At 45.8% G+C, this 19,972-nt stretch overlaps 1 long non-coding RNA gene across 2 annotated transcripts in view; it reads right to left on the bottom strand.

Moving 5' to 3' along the window:
* Positions 1 to 336: 336 nt before the first annotated feature.
* Positions 337 to 19,972, bottom strand: part of LOC143644377 (uncharacterized) — a 42,559-nt gene continuing 22,923 nt past the window's right edge. The window contains exon 4 of one of the 2 annotated variants that reach the window (XR_013156661.1): positions 337 to 530. This is a non-coding gene — a long non-coding RNA (uncharacterized LOC143644377). Of the gene's footprint in view, positions 531 to 6,524; positions 6,629 to 19,972 lie in introns of those variants that run through there. The other variant, XR_013156659.1, reaches the window with a different exon arrangement.

The following is a 19,972-nucleotide window of genomic DNA, read 5'->3' as shown; positions in this document are numbered from 1 at the left end:
CTGTGTCTTTGGGAGGAGACAGAGCCACAGTTACAACAGTGTGAAAAATGTTTTGGCAGAAAAGTAGTAAGGCATTGCTCTTTCCACTGCCTTGCCTGGTCTCCTAGCTGCTCATTGAGCTGAAGGGAAAAAGTAGGCATTAAACTTGACTCCATGCCAAAACAGGTCACCTAACCACCCTACCTGTAATTCCAGATTTCCAAGAAGGTCAAAGATTTCACTCTGACATTTCCAACACTATATAGCTAGCATTCATTAAATATTTGCTATGTGCCCAGCACCAGGCTCAGTACTTCAATCATTAGGATTGTGCAACAGAACCCCGTCCAGAGTGACTTGGTCAAACAGGGGCCATGTTTATTTCACATTTGAGAAGGCTATAGGTAAGAAGTCCGAGGGTGATGCAGCTACAAAGAGATCATAAGGAACTTGCTTCTCTTAGCTTCCTGCTTTGCTGTCCTTAGTCTGTGGTGGTCCTTCCTCACGGTTGCATTGTGACTGCTCTAGCTCCAGACATTATCTCAAACTTCCTAGCAGGATGAAGGGAAGAAGTATGTCCTGTTTTATCAGCACAGGGGCACACGGGCACCACAGCTGCAAGTGAAGCTGAAAGGTGAGCATTTTTAAGTAAACACAATGCCAATTCCATCAGGAAGGAAGGAGGGGGAAACGGATACTGTGTCAGCAACCAGCCACGTCTGCTTCAGCAAATCACATCTTTACCTCATTTCACCCTCACAAAGACCTTGTGAGGTAGGACTGGGCACATCCCACTGGATCAGGGATTAGCCAATCATGGCCTGCAGCCAGCTACCTTTTCAGTTAACAAAGCTTTATTGGAACACAACTAGGCCCATTTGTTTACGTATCATGGCTGCTTTGGCTCTAAAACAGCAGAGTTGAGTGGTTGCAATAGGGATCATGTGGACCACAGAGTCTAAAATATTTACAACCTGACTCTTCAGAGAAAACACTGACTGACCCCCATGTGAGGTCCTTGCGATTTAAAATGTGTTCCAGCTGCCCCACCTGGGAGCAGAAGGTCAGGCCCACCCGAGTCTACAGAAACTGAACAAACATTTTAGCAAGGCCCCTCGTGGATTCAAGTCTGAGGTATGCTGGATATGCACCCCAGGGAGGTACGGGCCACGTCTTAGTTCATTCATGTGCCCAACACATGCAGAATCTTTCAGACCTAGTAGGTTCTCAAAAACTTTTGTGGGATTGATTAGAATAATGAGTCTTCCATCGTTCACATGAAGAAACTGAGGTTCAGAAAAGGTGACGTTTCTTGCCCTCCAACCCAGGTCTGCCTGATACCAAAGTTGTTTCTTTCTGTTTCTGCAAGAACAGCTTCCCCATTGGCTTGACATTTCTTTCATTTGCTGCGGCTAAACTGGAAGGACAGGAGAGGAGTCTTTGCAGCCGCTCAGCTCGAGGCCCTGTCTCCACTGCCCATTTAGGAAAAGGTACAAGAAGGAAGTCCAGAGGGGCCTCCAGGCATCCTCTCACATTAACACATGGACATAAAGGACAGAGACAACCAGGGGTGAGAGGCCTGGGCTCCACTTCAGATTCTACAAGTCTGGGACTTAGTTTCCCTATCTGTATACTGAAAGGCAGATATTGTCTCAAGCATTTTCTAGGTATTAATATCCAGCCTCCAGTACATCTTCCCTAAATAGTTCCTCTATTTAATTCTCCAGTCCAGACATATCTTTTCACAGAAGCAAAGCAAAACAAAAAAATCCAATCTGAAAGAAAGCATCTTCAAGCTGAAATGGGTGTTCTACAGCCAGAAACAAAAGAGCAATTACTGTATGGTCTCATTTAAAAAATGCTTATAAGAAAGCAGGGGCCTAGATTGTAAGTGCTTGTAGTAGTCATATTTTGTCCAGAGTGGTAATTATTGTCTCTGGGTTTTTAGAGGCTGTTTTATATATGTGTAACCTGGTATTCAGAGATAAAAATGAATACGATCAGGTCAGGATTAAGGTAATTCAGAACACAGAGGTAAGGAAGGCATTGTCTTTATTTCAGAACCACACCTTGTTGAAACCAAAGAAAGGTTTATTTTGTCCAGAACCTAAATTTTCTGTATTTAGTTTCTGGACAAAATACACATAATCTAACTCAATGTCTAGATAGCTCATTTAAACAATTGAAACAAAGGGAACCTAGAATAAAAATGAGGGCCTTTAATCCTGCATAGCTTAATGCAATGCCTGGATATAGCCCAAAATATATTAAGCAGATAATCAAAAAGTATTAGCAAAGTCCCTTGAGGGATGGAAGTAAAAATGGAACTATTAAACTTTACCACAGGGGAAACCCCGGATACTGTGTCAAACATTAGGGACACCCAAATCAATAGGCCAAGCCCTTGATCTTGAGCCTGCTCTTGTGAAGCTTATGTATCTAGTAGAGAAGCTTAGCCTACCTGTAGTTATGCCTAAGAATTACTTCTGGAGGACCTCTGTTGTTGCTCAGATGTGACCTCACTCTCTCTAAGCCCAACTCTGCAAGTGAAATCGTCGCCCTCCCTCCTACGTGGGACATGACATCCGGGGGTAAAAGTCTCCCTGGCGGCGCCGGAAATGACTTTCAGGGATGAGTCTGGCCCTAGTACCATGGGATCAACAATGCCCACCTGACCAAAAGGGGGAAAAGAAGTGTAACACATAAGGTATTAGTGACCGAGAGAGTTCAAGTTGAGTCGAGAGGCTACTCTGGAGGTCACTCGCACACAAACTTTAGTTAGATATTGTTACCTATCATAACTTGCCAACCCCCAACCAAAACCATTCCAACCAATCCTAAAGAACTTTGAGGGCAATATATAAGATTTCACAAAGGTTCCATACACTAGAATAACTCTCCAGAAACCTACAACCTCCAGATGGGTCCCTGAACCAGATAAGACTTGAAACCTAGAGAGGCCAGTCTTTCCAGAACATCAGCCAGTTCCATCTCCTTACCCCTTATTATTGACAGCCCCTTCCAACATAAAAAACCTAGAATGGACATAGCCCAGATACCCCTAAAGAATGGGATAGAAAGATCAAAGGTGATGGTGGAATTATACAGAGAAAGTGAGGTTAACAAATGAGTATGATTGCTGAAACATTAAATTGGTATTTCTTTTGGTCTCCAGTGTCTTAGAGCAGCTCTGAAGTAAAAACCTAAAATTGTGGAATTGTAACCCATACCAAATGCTGAAATCTGTTCTGCAACTAATTGTTGTGCTGTGCTTTGAAATGTGTTGCTTTTTTGTGTATATGTTATTTTTCACACACAAAAAAAATTTTTTTAAGTTAATTGTGATAATTAAAAAAAAATTCCTTCTAGCCTCTAATGTTCTGGAACAGCTAGAAGGAAAACCCGAGATGATGGTATGGTAGTCCATGACAAACTCTGGGATCTGTCCTGTAACTCCTTGTGGAAGAGTGCTTTGAAAACTATTGCTTTTATTTTTCTTTGCGTTGTATATATGTTATATTATACAATAAAAAAAAGTTTTTAAAAAATCCAATCTGGAAGAAAGCAAGGTGTTCTACAGCCTTCTCCTTCCTGAGCACTTCCTCTTGGAGAGGCAGTGCAATGTTGTGGAACCCCAGAAATCTGGGGTCACACGTCCCAGTTTGAATCATAGCCATGATCACCACCCCTTACTTGCCATATGACCCTGGGCAATCTGTCTAACCTTTCTGAGTCTCTGTTTTCTCACCTGTAAAGCAGGCAGAATTATTTCTCTCACTTATCTTTCTGATGTCCCTAGGAAGAATCAAGGAGATACCCTATGGGAACTGCCTGGCACATGATAATTACTTGACAAATGGTAGATAATTGCTAGTATAGGCCTTCAAGACAGTCTCAAAATCAGCATTTCTTCCAGAGGGCACTTACTAATTATTCAGTGGATAATGAAAAACCAGATTCTGTTCTCTCCAAGTCACTGGGCACCTAGAAAGAACCAGTGGTGACATTAATCTGGTATTCATTTCTCTTTGGAGTTTTATTCTACTTCTGGCAGAAACACTTAGATGCCAACTGCTCTGCTTTGTAATTTCTAGCTCATTCTAGGGCGTTTGCAATTGAGGATCCTCCTCAGACCTTAATGAACACATTCCCCCACCCTCCCCTTCTGAATGTCCAAAGCAGTAAGACTTGTTTCTTTGACTCCTTTTCATTTAGAATTCATGAGTTGAATGAAAGTAGTTTCGAGTTCCAGTGAGGCCTGCACAGCAAGGACAATCCGCAATGCTGGGAGCTGGCCACTCTGGAAATCTGCCGCAGAATCCAGAAGTTAAACAAAATGACTTCCTGAACCTAATCATCCCCGGAAATTTCTCCAGTACAGAAAAAATAAAATTTAAATTTAAAAATAATTTTTTTTGAATGTAAGATTATTCTGTTAGGGCATCTATCCCAAAGAATGGGTTGCAGTGACCTCATTTCGTGTTCCCGAAAAGCTGGCCACAAAAGTTCCCATCCCCCATGACCCACAAACAGAGCCACTTTGGGGCAATTCTCTCTGTTTCCAGAAGGTTTTGGAGGTTTCCCATATGCCCCTGCCTGTTTGGAGCTTCTCAGCAGCAGAAAATCAGTAACCACAAAGCTTCCAGGGCAGGCATTTAAAAATCGACCGAAAGAAACTCCCCTTTCCCATGCTTCTGCCCCAGTATACTTTTTGATCTCCCAGTTGCACACTGTTCCCCGCAGACAGGATCAGCATGCAAACCACAAATTCTTTTAATGGTCTCTGTGTGCATAAATACGATCATCTTGAGCTTGCGTAGGAAGAAGGGAGCTCCAGTTACCTAGGGGCTTCCGAAGGCTTTTAATAGGAAACATTTGCACCAAATGAAAGGGCTTCTCCATGCTTTTTGCTTTAGCTGTAAATTATTTCCTCCAAAGATCCACCCAGAAATCTCTGTTAAGGGTGGATTCCGCGGCATGGTTGGGTCCAGATTTGTAGCTTGGTCCAGCTAGATTTTCAGCCTCTGCATCCAAACTGCGACCAGGGGGACAATAAGAACAGAACTTCTTTTGTTCTGATAAAACTGTTTTTAATGGTCCCTTCTAGGCTGCCCTTAGTGGGAGCCTCAACGAGGCCACTCACTGAGAAGTCCTTGAGAGAGCCAGAGGGGCAGAGTGAGCGGGAACCCTCGGGCGGGGCTGGCAGCTCTTTGCTCAGCCTTGGTGGTCCAGCCGCAAAAGAAAATTGGGCTATTTTATTTGTTGTCTAAGATGAAAAAGGGAGGGAGAGGTCAGCGAGAAGAAGACTGTCCCTAAAATTTCCATAATTAGTGGCTGCAAAGTATTAGGGACCCCCCGTCCCCCCCCCACACACACACTGTAACATCAAACGTCACCCTGGATGGAGGGTCAGGGGTTCCCAAAAGCTGAAAACCCAGAAGCTGGTAGAATCAACCCACTAAATGGAATAGTATATGTTTCATGGCCCAAGAACTCTGACTGCATCAAGGGAGGCTCGTTTCTGACACCTCCGAAACTGGAGGCTTCAGGGGGCCCTTGCCTCACACAGCATCCGGGATACAAGAGGGAAGAAATGACCGAAATATACCAATGGCTCCCAGGGCACAAGGCGCTGCAAAGTCAGGGGCCACAGGCGTCAGTCCTCTCGGGTCTCCCGTGGCACCTGAAGGATGGTAACAGGGACAAAAGAAAAAGGAAAGTGAAAACTGACTTTATCTCCCTGAGAAAGTTTGCCCACCGTTTGTTTTGTTTTGCTTTGTTTCGCATTGGCAGGCACTGGGAATCGAACCTGCATCTCTGGCATGGCAGGCGAGAACTCTGCCTGCTGAGCCAGTGTCTCTCCCGTTTCCCCACTTTTGGTTGCACTTGTGTGAGGTGAGATTTTAAATGTACTTGTTTGTTCTTTTCTAAGGAAAATGCTTTAGTTCCCCACATTAGTGAAGTCTAGAGCAGGGGTTCTTAAACGACATGCATCAATGTCTGGGGACGTTTTGGCTGTCATATCTGGGGTGGAGGTGCTACTTACTGGCACCTAACAGTGGAGCCTGCCAACCATCCTACAGCGCACAGGCTGGCTCCACAAAGGGCGGTCCAGCCCCAAGTGGCAGGAGCGCCGAGGGGGAGAGAGCGTGGACTAGAAGAGGGCGGTCAGTCTCCTCAAAGCCCCGGCCCTGCCACTGAGAAGATCTGGGTCCTCAGTCAAGGGGGGGAAAGACCGAATTGCTTTCTGACCCTCCAAATGGGTTGGAACAACAAGCGAGAATGTGGCTCTTTGAAGAAAGGGCTTTGGGGTTAGTCTTTATTTGACATTAAATCATTTTAAATTGCCTGGGGAAACGAAATACAATTCAAGTTATATTACTAATCAATCTTGGTGCAGAATAAATCATGTGGAATGATATTCTATTAAATCTGTAAGTAATTAAAGGTCATGTGGACTTTGTAGGGAGAATTCTGGACTTCATCAAGTTTCTCTCATACTCACCCACCCACCCTCCAAAAATAACACACCTGCTTCCATCACGGGGGACTGTCTGGAGGTAGAGCACGTTTATTCTTTGACATATTGATTTATTAATCACATCTCTTTTTCTGCAAGAAGTAATGGGAAGGGGCTGATACCGAGGACCTTTGAACAGAGAAGGGGAGGGTAAAATTTAGGATCTGAGTCCCCAGGTTTGAGTCACAGCTCTACAGCTGTATGATCTTGGGCAAGCTGACTCCCTTTTCTGAACCTTGGTTTTCTCATTGCAAACGGGGACTACGAGGAGTTCCCTTCTCCCAGAGTTTGTATGAAGGTTACACTGAGCTCAGCGTACTCTCAGGCTCCTGGGAAGTGGTCAGAAGATGCTGGCTCTCCATCATGGTCCAGCCCAGTCCCTCTGCAGGCTCTAGGAAGCCTGAAATAACCAGCTTCATCCTCCTGCCACCTACTTTTGGGCCATACCCCTCCTCTGCACCCACAAAATTTTATTGACATTTATGACAATCTATCAATTTAGAATTTGTCCCTTAACCCCAAGAACCTAAACTCTGTGAGTGCAGAGCAGGTCTGCTTTCACAGCACTAGGGCCACGCAAGCACTCAAGCCATGCTCCTGAGATGAATCAGTGATGAGAACCCTTGACTGGTGTCAAGGGTTTCAGCATCTAGTCCTTTCCATACAACTTACTAGCTGTGGACATGGAGTAACAAAGATAATAGCTGTCTTGTTCTCTCTCCCCCATTTGATCCATCATCAGGTCCTGCTGCCTCTACCTGCAAGGTGATCCTGGCTGTGCCCACTTGCTCCATCTCCACTCTGCACTGAGGTCCAGGCCAAGGTCACCTCTTCCTGGACCGTGGCCATGGCCAACCCCTAGTTTCCCCCTACAACTCATGGTACACCCAGGAGGTAGAACTCTTGTTCATACAGAATCCTCATTATGTTGCTTCTTTTCCTAAAACCCTTTAGTGGCCTGTCATCTCTTTTGAAATAAAATCCAAAGACCCTGGCCCAGACAACAGGGTCCTCCCAGGGCCAACTTTCTGACCACCTTGCTTATCACACTTGCTCCCTTCAGAGTGTCCCATCCACCCTGATCTCTTCTCAAATGCCGCCACCCAGACTACCTAGCAAAACAGCTCCCCACACCCAACTCCCTCTTACTTCCTGTTACCACCATTATCCATAATACTTTTTATTCATCTGCTGACTGTGTGTTGTCTTTTTATCTCCATGGGAGTAGGGATTACCTTCGCCATCACTGTATTTCTAGGACCATGAAAAAAAAATCTCAATAAATATCTGCCAAGCAAATACATGGGTTGCTTTCATTAATTGATTTCTTGAGTACCAGGGAAGGGTTGACTTTGGAGCCAGACTGCCAGGGCCAAAGCCTGTGTGCTCTATGCTCAGTCGGACATCCTGGGGCATGTGGTTTTGTGTACGTGAACCTCAGCTCCCTCTTCCATAAAATGGCAGAAAAGTCATATCCATCCTCGGGATTATTGCAAAGATTAAGCCACATGCACACGAAGTTTCAACTTGGCCCAGCATCCGGCATTTCAGAGATGACATTTGGCAACTTGTTGAATGGATTCATGCCTTACATCAGTACAGTATTTGACCATTTTCAAAGCATTTGCACACACTTGTTTTTAAGCCTTTGAACCAATTTAGGCTGAACCTTATGGAATTGGTGATTTCCCACCATTTTTCAACCTACAAAAATGGCAACTTTAGAGGATTGTCTAAATAGGTGGTCTAAATTTTCCCAGGTCACACGACCCGGAGTGCTGGAGTCACTCTCAGGTTCAATGCATTTCAGTATTCCAGCCGGGACACTTTGAGCCTTTAGAAGGAGATGGCACCGGATGCCAAGAGAACTTCAGTATTACTTTGCTCTCTCCTGGTTGCAGAGGAGGTGACTGCCAAAACAGAGGTGCCAGCCACGGGGCATGGGGCCATGGCAGCAACCCTCCCAAGTTACTAGAGCTGGAGCTGAACTCGGTTCTGGGAGAAGACGTTCCTACTCGTCCCCCGCCCCACAGAACCCCATTCCCTTGTGAGCAGACCACACACTTTCCTTCCCTCCTTGCTTCCTTTCCTCCTTCCTTCCCTTCTTCCCTTCCTTTCTCCCTCTCTCCTTCTTTTCTTCCTCCCTGCCATTTGGCTTTTCTTCCTTCTTTTCTTGCTTTCCTTCATTTTTAAATTAAGCAATGACAGGATTCCTCTCGAGTGGTTTCATAATGGGTAAAATCACTTAGCAACCTTAATTATTTTCAACTTAATAACTTCCTGGGGGGCCGAGGCCGGAGCCCTCAGCTTGAAATGCCTCCCTGGTTAAGCTGCTCAAGGGCAGTCTCTGGAGCACATGAAGCGTCTGACCAAATACTTCTCATATTTTCTCTCGCCCTGGTAAGGGCTTTTGTTTGGAGTGAACCTTTTCTCACCCCCCCTGATAAACATGAATGACTACAGTTGACTGCAATTTTGTCAGCTGGCTGTAGCTTCAAAGCTTTTTGGGTTTTGAATTCCAGGCTTTTAAATTACTTTTTTTTTAACTCCTGGACACACCTATATTAGATAGTAAAAATATGAACGTAATCTTCAAAAAAGAAATAGGGAGTGCATTGATGGGAGTAGTTACCAGGAGGGTCAGAGTGGGTGGACAGTTTCCAGTGGTGGGAACCCCCTAGACCATTGCAACCCAGAAAGTAATGAGAGAGGCCAGCGCTGCCAGACGGTCCAGCCAGCCACCGCCAAGTAATCACTCGGGGACCAAGCCCTGAGTGGGCAGGCTGAGCCCCCCAGAGAAACATAAAGTCACCAAGCCTCAGACCACCCCCAGAGGGAGCTAAGATTACCAACAGAGAAGCCAAGGCACAGAGAGGCTAATAAGCTGACCCCGGCCCACACAGCCTCACGTGGAGCTGGCACTTAAAGCCTGCCTTCCTCCCCCACCTTGTACCAAAGGACTAACACTCTAGGAGCAAATGGTTATAAATCAGGACGAATAAAAGACCTACTTTGAAGCTCTGGGCTGACGATAAGATAAAGACTGTGAAAGGCCCTGGTTTATGACTCCTCAAGAAACATCTGCCCATTTCCTGTATCTCCCAGTTGACACAACACATTTGCAAACACCGTTCACAAAAACTCAGACAGATAGGGGTTCAAAGTGGGCCTCCATCGCTTACTGACTGTGTGACCTTGGGCAAGTCACCTAACTTTCTCAAAGCCTCAATTTTCCTCGTCTGGAAAATGAGTCTAATGACAGTGTATACAGCATGGGCTGTGGGGGAAATTAAGGAAGAGAGGTGAGAGGGTGCTCAATAAATGCCATCTGTATTTTTTTAAAGTAACAAGCCAGCTCCACTACAGAGCATGGTTGAGACCCCAGAGTGCTGGCAAGGATGCTGAAATGGAGATTTTTGTTTTTTAAAGGCCAAGGGTCTCTAACACTGATTTATTCACTAGACAAAAGTAATGATCCAAACTCTCTAATAAGAAGACTCTTAAAAATCCATTTAAATTTTCTTTTATAACTGAAGTTACAGAACATGTAAACATTTACAAAATACAAAAAGTGAAAAGAAAAAATCCTGTATTTCCATTACCTAGAAATAAAACGAGTATCTTTATAAGAATATCTTTTTGTTCTATGTATATGGTATGTACATATATTTTTAAATAGCATTATCATACCATGATACTAGTTTATAACCTGCTTTTTTCTATATAATGATTTTCTGCTAACATAGTTTCCTTTTCATTCAATATTTTGCTTCATACATGATTTTTAATGGTTGCTTAATATTCTGATTGTAAAAATATACCATCTTTTATTTAACCAGCCACCTAATGGTGGGCTTTTACGCTATTTCGAGTTTTTTATTTTTCTTTATGCAAACTCTGAAACACAGAAAAAAAATGATCAGACATACACATAATAGTCATAAAGCTTCCTATTATGACACATGTACTGTCCAACCAGAGTATACAATTAATGGCTCACAATGTCATCACACAATTGTGTATTCTTCACCAGGATCATTTTTAGAACAGTTACATCACTCCAGAAAAATAAATAAAAAGAAAAAAAAAAAAGAACTCATACATCCCATGCCCCTAACCCCTCCGTCCCTCTCATTGACCCACAGTATTTTAATCTACCCAATTTTTACCCTTTATCTCCCCCTATTATGAAATGAGGATCTTGTGACAGCCCGAACTTAGCCCCTAAACTGCTTGACTAAGGGTCTGTCTGCTGGGCTCTGTGGCAAGGTCCTCCCATGAACGGACCAGAGAACTTGGCCACTCTTCTCACATTGAACGTTCCCCCCACTTTCCAACCCGAAGGACCAGGTCCAGATAAGTAGAAGCCAAGGCTAAGAGGGAAGTTGCTTGTCCAAGGTCACCCAGCAAGAATGTGATGGAATGGGACTCTCAACCACCCCGACCCACTCCAGCAGTCACTTTGCACCATATTTATATCCATTACAGAGAAGCTACTTGCCCTATTAGATATCAGACCCCCAGTGAGCTAACACCAGCTCTATCTAACGCCTGCTCTGTTTAGAGGAGCCAAGAGGGCACATGGTTTAATAAGGAGCGGATTTGGGGATTCTGTTAGATTCTTTTCTAGAAGCTAACTTAAGGCTAAGAAGTGAGCAGGGGTCAGTGTTCTTAGAAAACCAAATCCTGCAAGGCGGCGGCCAGTGCAGATGCGCCGTCCCTCATCTCCCCCCCCCCTTCCCCCCATCCCCCCCCATCCCCTACAAGCAGACTGGAAGCCAATCTCAGGATTCCTGTAGCCCCAAGAGCCCTTGTCTGGTCGCGTCTTCCAACCCCCTGCAAGTTGTTAGGAGCCCGCAAAGTGCAAAGTCTTTGTCATGTTAATGAATCATTTTAATAGGGTGTTTTCACAGAAACATTCATCACCTTTTGTGCAATGAGAATTTTCTTTTTTGTTCCACTTTAACGGCTAAGTAGGTAATAAACGCCTATCAGCTCCGGTACTACAGTCTGGTAATCCCCTGAAATCGTAAATCATGGGGGGTGGGGGTGGGATTATTATTGTCCTGATAAATTAACACTTGGAGGAACTTGGTGGGCCCTGGTTTGGGGCTGCTAGCCCTCCAAAGAGCTGGGTTTTCTCTGAGATGCATGAATTTATCCCCCTGCCCATGCTTAGGGGAGGCCCCTTGGGGCTAAGTTTAGGGGCTTGGCTTCCCCCTCCGCTTCAAGTCCCCACCCTTCCTGTGCGGGTCAGTTACAGGGAGCCCGATTGTGTGCCAGCCACTGTGCTAGGCTCCGGGTAGTGGGCGGGCTCCAGGGGGCTGGTGCAGGACGCCCAGCAGCCTGGCACAGCACACGCTAGTTCATCGCCCCCGGGGTCAGCTTCAGGAGGCGCTGGGCGGGTGCTTGGCCTTGGTGGACGCTCACAGAGGACCCCCGAAGTTGGTCCAAGAAACTGTGCTGTTGGGAGCTGATGTGTCATCGTGATCCCAGCGCAGTGCGCTTCCTGGAAAACCCCTGCTCGGTAGATGCGCTTTTGGGGCCACAAAGGACAATGTTCTTTTGTCAGATTTGGAGGGCAAAGTGGAGCCGCAGCCACTCGGTGCTCAGATGGGCTGCTGTGGGTTCTCCTCCTTGGTCGAGGCAGCGCCCAGACCTGCAATTAGGAGCCCACAAAGTGCAAAGTGCAGCCCCAAACCAGGGCCCACCAAGTTCCTCCAAGTGTTAATTTATCAGGACAATAAATTGTCCTGATAAATTAACCTTGCCCAGGGTCCTTCAGCTTCCCTGGCTCCAAGGCCAGGTGGATGGATGTTCAGCTCTGCCGTAAGGGGCCGTGCCCGCGATAGCCCGCCATTGAAGTCAGAGGTGACAAATTGAAGTCAGAGGTGACAAGCCTTGAGGCAGTGTGATGGGTGAGTTATTGAAGAAATGGCGGAAGTCCTGGCCTCCGGCACCTCTGAATGGAAACTTATTTGGAAATAAGGTTGTTGCAGACATAATTGGTTAGGATGAGACCCCAGTGGAGGCCATATAAGAAGGGGATAAGAGACACAGACGAAGAGGAGAAGGCTGTGTGAGGATGGAGGGGGCCAAGTGACAGGGTTGTGTGAGGTTGGAGGCAGAGTCAAGTGTCCCAGCCCTAGGAGCTCCAGCCCCATGCTGAGGAGCCCCAAGGATGTGCAGCAAACACTGGAAGCTAGAAGAGGCAAGGAAGGGTGCTCTCCTCCAGGTTTCAGAGGGAGCATGGCCTTGCCAATACCTGATTTTGAACTTCTAGCAGAACTGTGAGACAATATACTTCTGTTGTTTGGAGCCCCACAGTTTGTGGGAATTTGTTAGAGCAGCCTCGGGAACTGTTCTGGGGCTGTGGGGTGCATGCTCTTGGGGTTCTGGCTCGTTCCTGCTCCCCAGTTCACATCTGCCTTCCCCCTTTGTGCATCTGTGCTCCCCTCTGCAGAGGACTGGGTGTGGCTGCTCTGCCTGCAGGTGCAGGTAACAGGAAGTACCTGGGGGTTACAGCCTAGCAGCACTGAGCCAGTGACTGGCAAGGGCAGGATGCTGGAGTGCTGAGACCCACCTGGGCCAGCCCAGCCCTGAGGCAGGGAGGTGGCCAGGGTTCACACACACTCCAGAATTCCCCGGGGTGGATGGGGCTGCAGCTGAGACTTTATGTGAAAGCACACCCTTTTGCTTCATCTCTAGCCTTCTCTGCCTGGCTTCCCCACTCCCTGAGTAGCTTCTCCCGGGTACTGGTCCTCTTGTAGTTCATGCACATGAACAGTTGTCTCAGGGTCTGTTTCAGGGGAACTCGGCTCAATGCAGAGACATTTAGCAGTGTTCTGAAATAGCAGGTTAGGAGACAAATGGATTGTGGTTAAGTTTTGGAAGCCAAAACCAAGGATATTATATTGGCTAGGGTTCTCTAAGGAAACAGAACCAACAGGAGGTATCCGTAAATGTTTTCAGATCTTTGTAAGAATTGTCTCATGCAACTGTGGGCACGCACATGTCCAAATTCCACAGAGCAGTCTACAAGCTGGGAATTCTGATGAAGACACTCAATGAATTCGCCGGGAGAAGCTGGCTGGCCGAAGTAGATGGAAATTCTCCCTTCTGACTGCTGAAAACATCCCTTCTCCTTTTAAAGCCTTCAGTTTATTGGATGAGATTTCTCTCATTGCTGAAGGCAATCTCCTCAGTCGATTGTAGATGCATTTAACCATAGATGCAAACAAACTTACTGATGATTTAAGTCCAAAGAATGTCACAATAACAGTGAGGCCAGTGCATGCTTAACAAACCTACTGGACACTGTCACCTGCCCAAGTTGACATATGAACCTAATCATCACAGGTATCAATTCCACTCCCAGGTATATGCCCAAAATAACTGAAAGCAAGGACAGATATTTGGCACACCAGTATTTATAGCGACATTAATCAAAAAAGCCAAAAGGTGGAAGCTACCTAGGTGCCCATCAACAGATTAATGCATAAATAAAATGTGGTATAGCACTCTTGCTCTCTGGCTAAAGTCTTGCCTGGTGGTAGAAACCCAGAGCATCTCTCAGGGTATCACTCCTAGAATGTGATGGTGAAAGGACTTGACAGATGTCCCTAAGTGTCTGGGGGGCCTACCCAAGGGCAGACCCTGGTACCTGTCCTTGGTCAGAGGAACCTGAATGCAAGAGGCTGGCTGGAGCAGCCTGGAAAGGCAGGGTGAGAGGAGAGTTCAGCCAGAAAAGGCCTGTCATCTTGGGTGCAGGCTTTGGCAGTGTGATGGTTAAGGTCACGTGCCAACTTGGCCAAGTGATGGTGTCCAGTTTGGTCAAGCAAGCAATGGCCTGATTGTAACTTTGAGGCTCTAATGTAGATTTAAATCATTAGTCGGTTGATTGCATGTATGGCTGATGACATCTACAATCAACAAGGGAGATTGCCTTCAGCAATGAGATAGTCTCATTTAATCAGCTGTAGGCTTTAAGGGGAGACCCGATAATCACTGCAGTCAGAGAGAGTTTCTATCTTTACTTCAGCCAGCCAGCTTCTCTTGGGGAATTCATGGAAAACCTTCATCAGGGTTCCCAACTTGCAGTCCACCCTAAGGAATTTAGGATGCCCGATCCTGGTGGTCATGTGAAACAATTTCTATAATAAATCTGATAGTATTTACATAAAATAAAATAAAATAAAATAAAATAAAATAAAATAAAATAAAATAAAATAAAATAAAATAAAATGTGGTATATCCATATACTGAAATTGTATTCAGCAAAAAGGGAATGACGTTTTGATACCTGTGACAACGTGGATGACCCTTGAAAGCATGTAAGTGAAAGAAACCAGAAGAAAGATCTAGATTAGGCCAATCCATAGAGACAGAAAGTAGAACAGAGGTTACCAGGGGCTAAGGGGAAGGGGAGGGGGAGTTATTGCTTAATGGGTGCTGTCATGGTCAGGTTCATGTGTCAACTTGGTCAAGTGGTGCCTGTTTGTCTGGTTCAGCAAGTGCTGGCCTGTCTGTTGTGATGAGGACATTTCATAGAATTAAATCATGATCACGTCAGCTGCATCCACAGCTGATTCCATTTGTAATCAGCCAAAGGGGAGTGTCTTCTGCAATGAGTGATGCTTAATCTGATCACTGGAAGCCTTTTAAGGAGGATTCAGAAGAGACAGGCTCTTCCTGTTTCGACCAGTGAGCCCCTCCTGTGGAGTTCGTCCAGACCCTCCATGGGAATCATCAGCTTCACAGCCTGCCCTGCGGATTTGGGACTCTGCGTTCCTGCGGTCATGTGAGACACTTTTATAAATTTTATATTTGCGAGTGTTCCCTGTTGATTCTGTTTCTGTAGAGAACCCCAACTAATACAGGTGCCGAGTTTCTGTTTGGGGTGATGGGAAAGTTAGAATAATGGATGGTGGTGATGGTAGCATGCCATCATGAGCATAATTAACGCAATTGAATTACACATGTAAAAATAGTTTAAATGACAAATTTTATGTTATGTACATATTACCAGAGTCATTTGTTTTAAGGAAAAGAAAACACCCAGGGGCATTGATGAGGCCACCTGTGTGTCTTTGGACAGAGGACACCTTGACTGGCAGGACCAGGAGCTCCTACAGCACATTGTCCTGTCCCAGGAAAATCCCAGCCACTAAGTGGTGGGGAGGAATGGGTACCTTTTTTTTTTTTCAACTCTTCATTATGTAAATAATTTTCAACTTACAGAAAAGTTGCAAAAATAGTACAGAGACTCCCTGTCTGCCCTTTATCCAGCTTCCCTCACTGTCAACATCTTGGACATCCAGGGGACAAGGGTGGGCTCATGGCTGCTCTCCTCCCAGGATTAGCAGGCGCGTCAGGGGAAATGGTATCTCAGATCAGAAGGAGGGGTCAGGTCACCCAGATAGAAGGGGAAAGGGGTTCTAGGCAGAGGGAACAGCTTCTGGTCTGCTGGTGCATCCCAGAGGACAGGAGGAGAGGCTTGAGGCTGAGAACAGCCAGAGCTGTTAACCATGGCAAGCAGCTGGGACTCGATCATGCAGGTAAGGGGGTCTCCTGGCAAGGTCTCAAGGCCCTCCCCGACCCTGGAGCCTGTTGTCTTCAGGCAAGGGAACAGGGAATGAGTGAGACCGAGCTTAAAGGGCGAAGTTGGATCTGCAGGACCAGACCCACCAAGAAGGGAGAGGGGTCCATCCAGCCAAGGCAGCCAAAGCCATCCTGACTCAGGAAAGGCAGCAGCCTTTGTTTCTCAGGCCTTCTGGGCCACCAGGGGCCCAAGCCACACTTAGGTCCCACAACTTGCTCAGGTCCATCCTGCTGGCCAGATTCTACTGCCCCATCCCCTTCAGGAGCCAAGAAAGCACCCCTTCCCCCTTTTCCCTGACACTCTATTTCTTGATTTCAGAGGCAGCTTTGTCTGTGCATTTATCACCCTGTCAACCCCACTTAGCCCTGCAGCTTTCTTTCCCTAGAAATAAGCCTATCTCTTCCCTGATGAGCCCTTAGAGAAGGGGGTTGTCTCCTGCCTCTCCCCAGCCTCAGGCCTACACTTGTACCTGGGGGGGAGGGGGGGATACTTCAGTAAAGTCTAGGAGGGTGTGGATCTAATTAGCAGGGCAAAGCGATTGACAGGAAGGTGTGAATGACTGATAACAGGCCACAAAGGGAAAGGATGCCATCCCAGACTTGTGCAGATGGGGAGGGGTCCAAGGGCCTTAGAAATCCACAGACAGACTCGCTTTGCTTGAAGGCTAACTCCCATCCTGCTTCTTCACCTTGACAGGGATTTCCAGGTCTCACTTTGGGAAGAGATTGGCCCTTCCTGGATAGACTTCTGCTCGGCTCTGACATGGGTGCCACCCTCAAGTCACCTTCACTGCCATTCACAAATGAGACCCAAATCTACCAGTGACATATACAGGCTAGGACTGGCGGGAGGGACCACCTGAGGGACTGCTTTAAACCACTTTCATATGAATTTTCTTTCATTTGAAATGAATCACGTCACAATCCCAGTTTCCCTAGTACCAGCTAGATGACCTTGAGCAAGTATTTAACCCCTATGCTTTGGTTTCCCCATCAGTAAAGCGAGGCTAATAATAGTTTCTACTTCATGGGGCTGCCTGAAGATTGCAGTGGGGTAATCTAGAAAAAGCATTTACAAAGCCTCAAAGGATGTGATGTCCTGCTTTTGATGGCATGTGGTGGATTAGCAGAGCATCCTTGCATGCAGTCTTTCTGGAGGGCAATTTTGGAATGTGGGTCAACATTTAAAACACACTTCTTACCAGCCAAGTGAGCTTAACAACTTAACCTCTCTGTGTCTCAGTTTCTACACCTGTAAATGGGGCCATTAGTGCCTGGTTTATAGGTCATTGTAAGAAGTGAATTAATTAATAAATGCAAATCACTAAAAACAGTGCCTGGGACCTAGTAATGCTTGATTACTATTATGGCTATTATTTGTACCAGTGAGTCTACTTTCCCAATTCTCGTTCCAATTCTCAATTTTATGATTCCTCAAGGGTCTTACAATATATGTATAAGACTGTTCATTGCAGCAGTATGTGTAACAGCAAAACATTGGAAACAATCTGAAGCGTCCCAAATATATGACTGATCATCGCTACAATGGGATATTTTTGTAGCTATTACAAAAGAATGCCTTGGGGGTACAAGGTAGTTCAGTGATAGAATTCTCGCCTGTCATGTGGGAGACCCAGGTTCAATTTCCGGCCCATACACTTCCAAACAAAACAAAACAAACAATAAATTCAACAAATGGTGCTGCAATAATGGGATACTTATGGAAAAAGAATGAAATGTGACCCTCCCCATACAGCATACAAAAAAAAAAAAAAACCAGAATGCCGTGATCAGAAATGATGTCCAAGATAGGCCCGAGCTAAAAAACAAAAAAAAAGGATGTGACTAAATAATATGCTTAAAGTGTTCCATTTTTGTTTAAAAAATAGTGTGAGGATATGCAAAAGAAAAAAAAAGGCTATAGGACCACTCACCAACTGTTCGTTTCTGGAGCAAGGGAATTACTTTCTTATGTCCATGTTTCAGAATCTTTACAATGAGAATATATGATTCTGTAATCAAATAATAACAGTAATAAAGATACATTGAAATGAAAATGGCCAGGACTGTGCTCCTCAGAGGAGGGTAGAGATGCCTATGTGGAAATGAGTGGTGGAATATTCCAGAAAGGAGGAGAGTTGCGCTCCAGAGGTCAAATTCCATTGCAGTGACCTGGAAAGGGCTGCTGCGTACTTTGCAACAGGAATCCTTCTTGGCGCAAGCGTTGCCTTTACACAAGTGCTCTGTGGGCTGGCTTAGGAGGTGACTGCTGTGCAGGGTCAGGTGTGGTCAAGGAGGGGGACCTGCCCTGCCCTGGGCTATGCCTGACCATATTGGCCTCTGTTTTAGTTTGCTAGCTGCCAGAATGTGATATACCAGCAGATTGACTTTTAAAAGGGGAAATTTACCGGAGACCTGAGTTTGATTCCCAGTGCCTACCTATGCAAAAAAAAAAAAAAAAAAAAAAAATAGTTAAAAGGGGAAATTTACTAAGTTGCAAGTTTACAGTTCTAAGGCCATGAAAATGTCCCAATTCAAGGCTATAGAAATGTCCAAATTAAGACACCAACAAGAGGTTACCTACACTTAAGAAGGGCCAATGACATTCAGGTTTCTCTTTCAACTGAAAAGGCACATGGTGAACATGGTGACATCTGCTAGCTTTCTCTCCAGGCTTCTTGTTTCATGAAGCTCTCACCGGAGGCATATTCCTTCTTCATCTCCAAAGGTCTCTGGCTGCGTGGGCGCTCATGGTTCTCATGGCTGTCTCACAGCTCTGTCGTCATTCTCCAGCTTTCTCTAAAATGCTTCCTTTTTAAAAAAGATTCCAGTAAACTAATTAAGACCCACCTGGAATGGGTGGAGTCACATCTCCGACTAATCAAAATGTTAACACCTACAATTGGGTATGTCTCATCTCCATGGAGATAATCTACTCAAAAAGAGTCCAACCTACATTATTGAATAGGGTTTAAAAGAAAGAGTTCCACAAGATTGGATCAGGATTAAAGCATGGCTTTACGAGGATATGTAATCCTTTCAAACCAGCACCACCACCTTGACAGACTTATTCACTCTTCAAAGCAGATGGATTTTGGTGGCAAAGCTAGCAGAGGAGGTCTCTCTGCCTAGAGGCGTGGCCTTTTCGAAGAGGAAGAGCAGAGAACAGAGAGAGGCACGACTGAGGCCAAGCAGACTGATGATCCCCTTGTTCCTGGCTCCTTCACATCCACTTCTCCCTCAGCCAGTTGGAACTCATGAGACAGCAGAGGGCTTGTCTCAGGCTGCTAGGACTGCTAGGACAAGTACCACACATGGGGGTGTCAGGAGTTTAGTGTCTCACGATACTGGAGTATAGCAGTCCAAAATCAAGGTACCAGTGAGGCCATGCTTTTTCCAAAGTCTGCAGCATTCTGGGGCTGGCTTTCTGGGCACTGGCCACCAATGGCCATCTGCCCCATTGTGTTTCTTCTCTGGATTCTCCTAATTCCATGTGTCTGAATGTCCTCTGATGATTAGGACACCAGTCATATGAATTAAGGCCCATTCTGATGCAATTTGGCCTTGTAACAAATGAGTCCATACTGAAAGACCCGGGGGTTAGGACTTGACCACATCTCTTCCAGGGATCATGATTCAGTCCCCAACAGAGCTCTCAGGGTCACCAGCAAAATGAGCTTGCAGTTCCTGGGTACTTTCTCCCAGCAGGCTCCATGCCGAGCATCCTGAAGTCTCACTTCCTTCTGTCCCCTCCACTGGCCCAGCTTAGCATCCTGAAGTCTCATTTCCTTCTGTCCCCTCCACTGGTCTCGGCTTCATTTTCTTCCCTCTTACACAGCCAGGAAAGCAGAAACTCAGAGATGTAGGTCATTT

The sequence above is a fragment of the Tamandua tetradactyla genome, chromosome 1 (assembly GCF_023851605.1).
Source record: "Tamandua tetradactyla isolate mTamTet1 chromosome 1, mTamTet1.pri, whole genome shotgun sequence".
Taxonomy (NCBI): Eukaryota; Metazoa; Chordata; class Mammalia; order Pilosa; family Myrmecophagidae; genus Tamandua; species Tamandua tetradactyla.
Note: the sequence above shows the minus strand (reverse complement) of the source record. Positions and strands in the feature narration are given on the sequence as shown.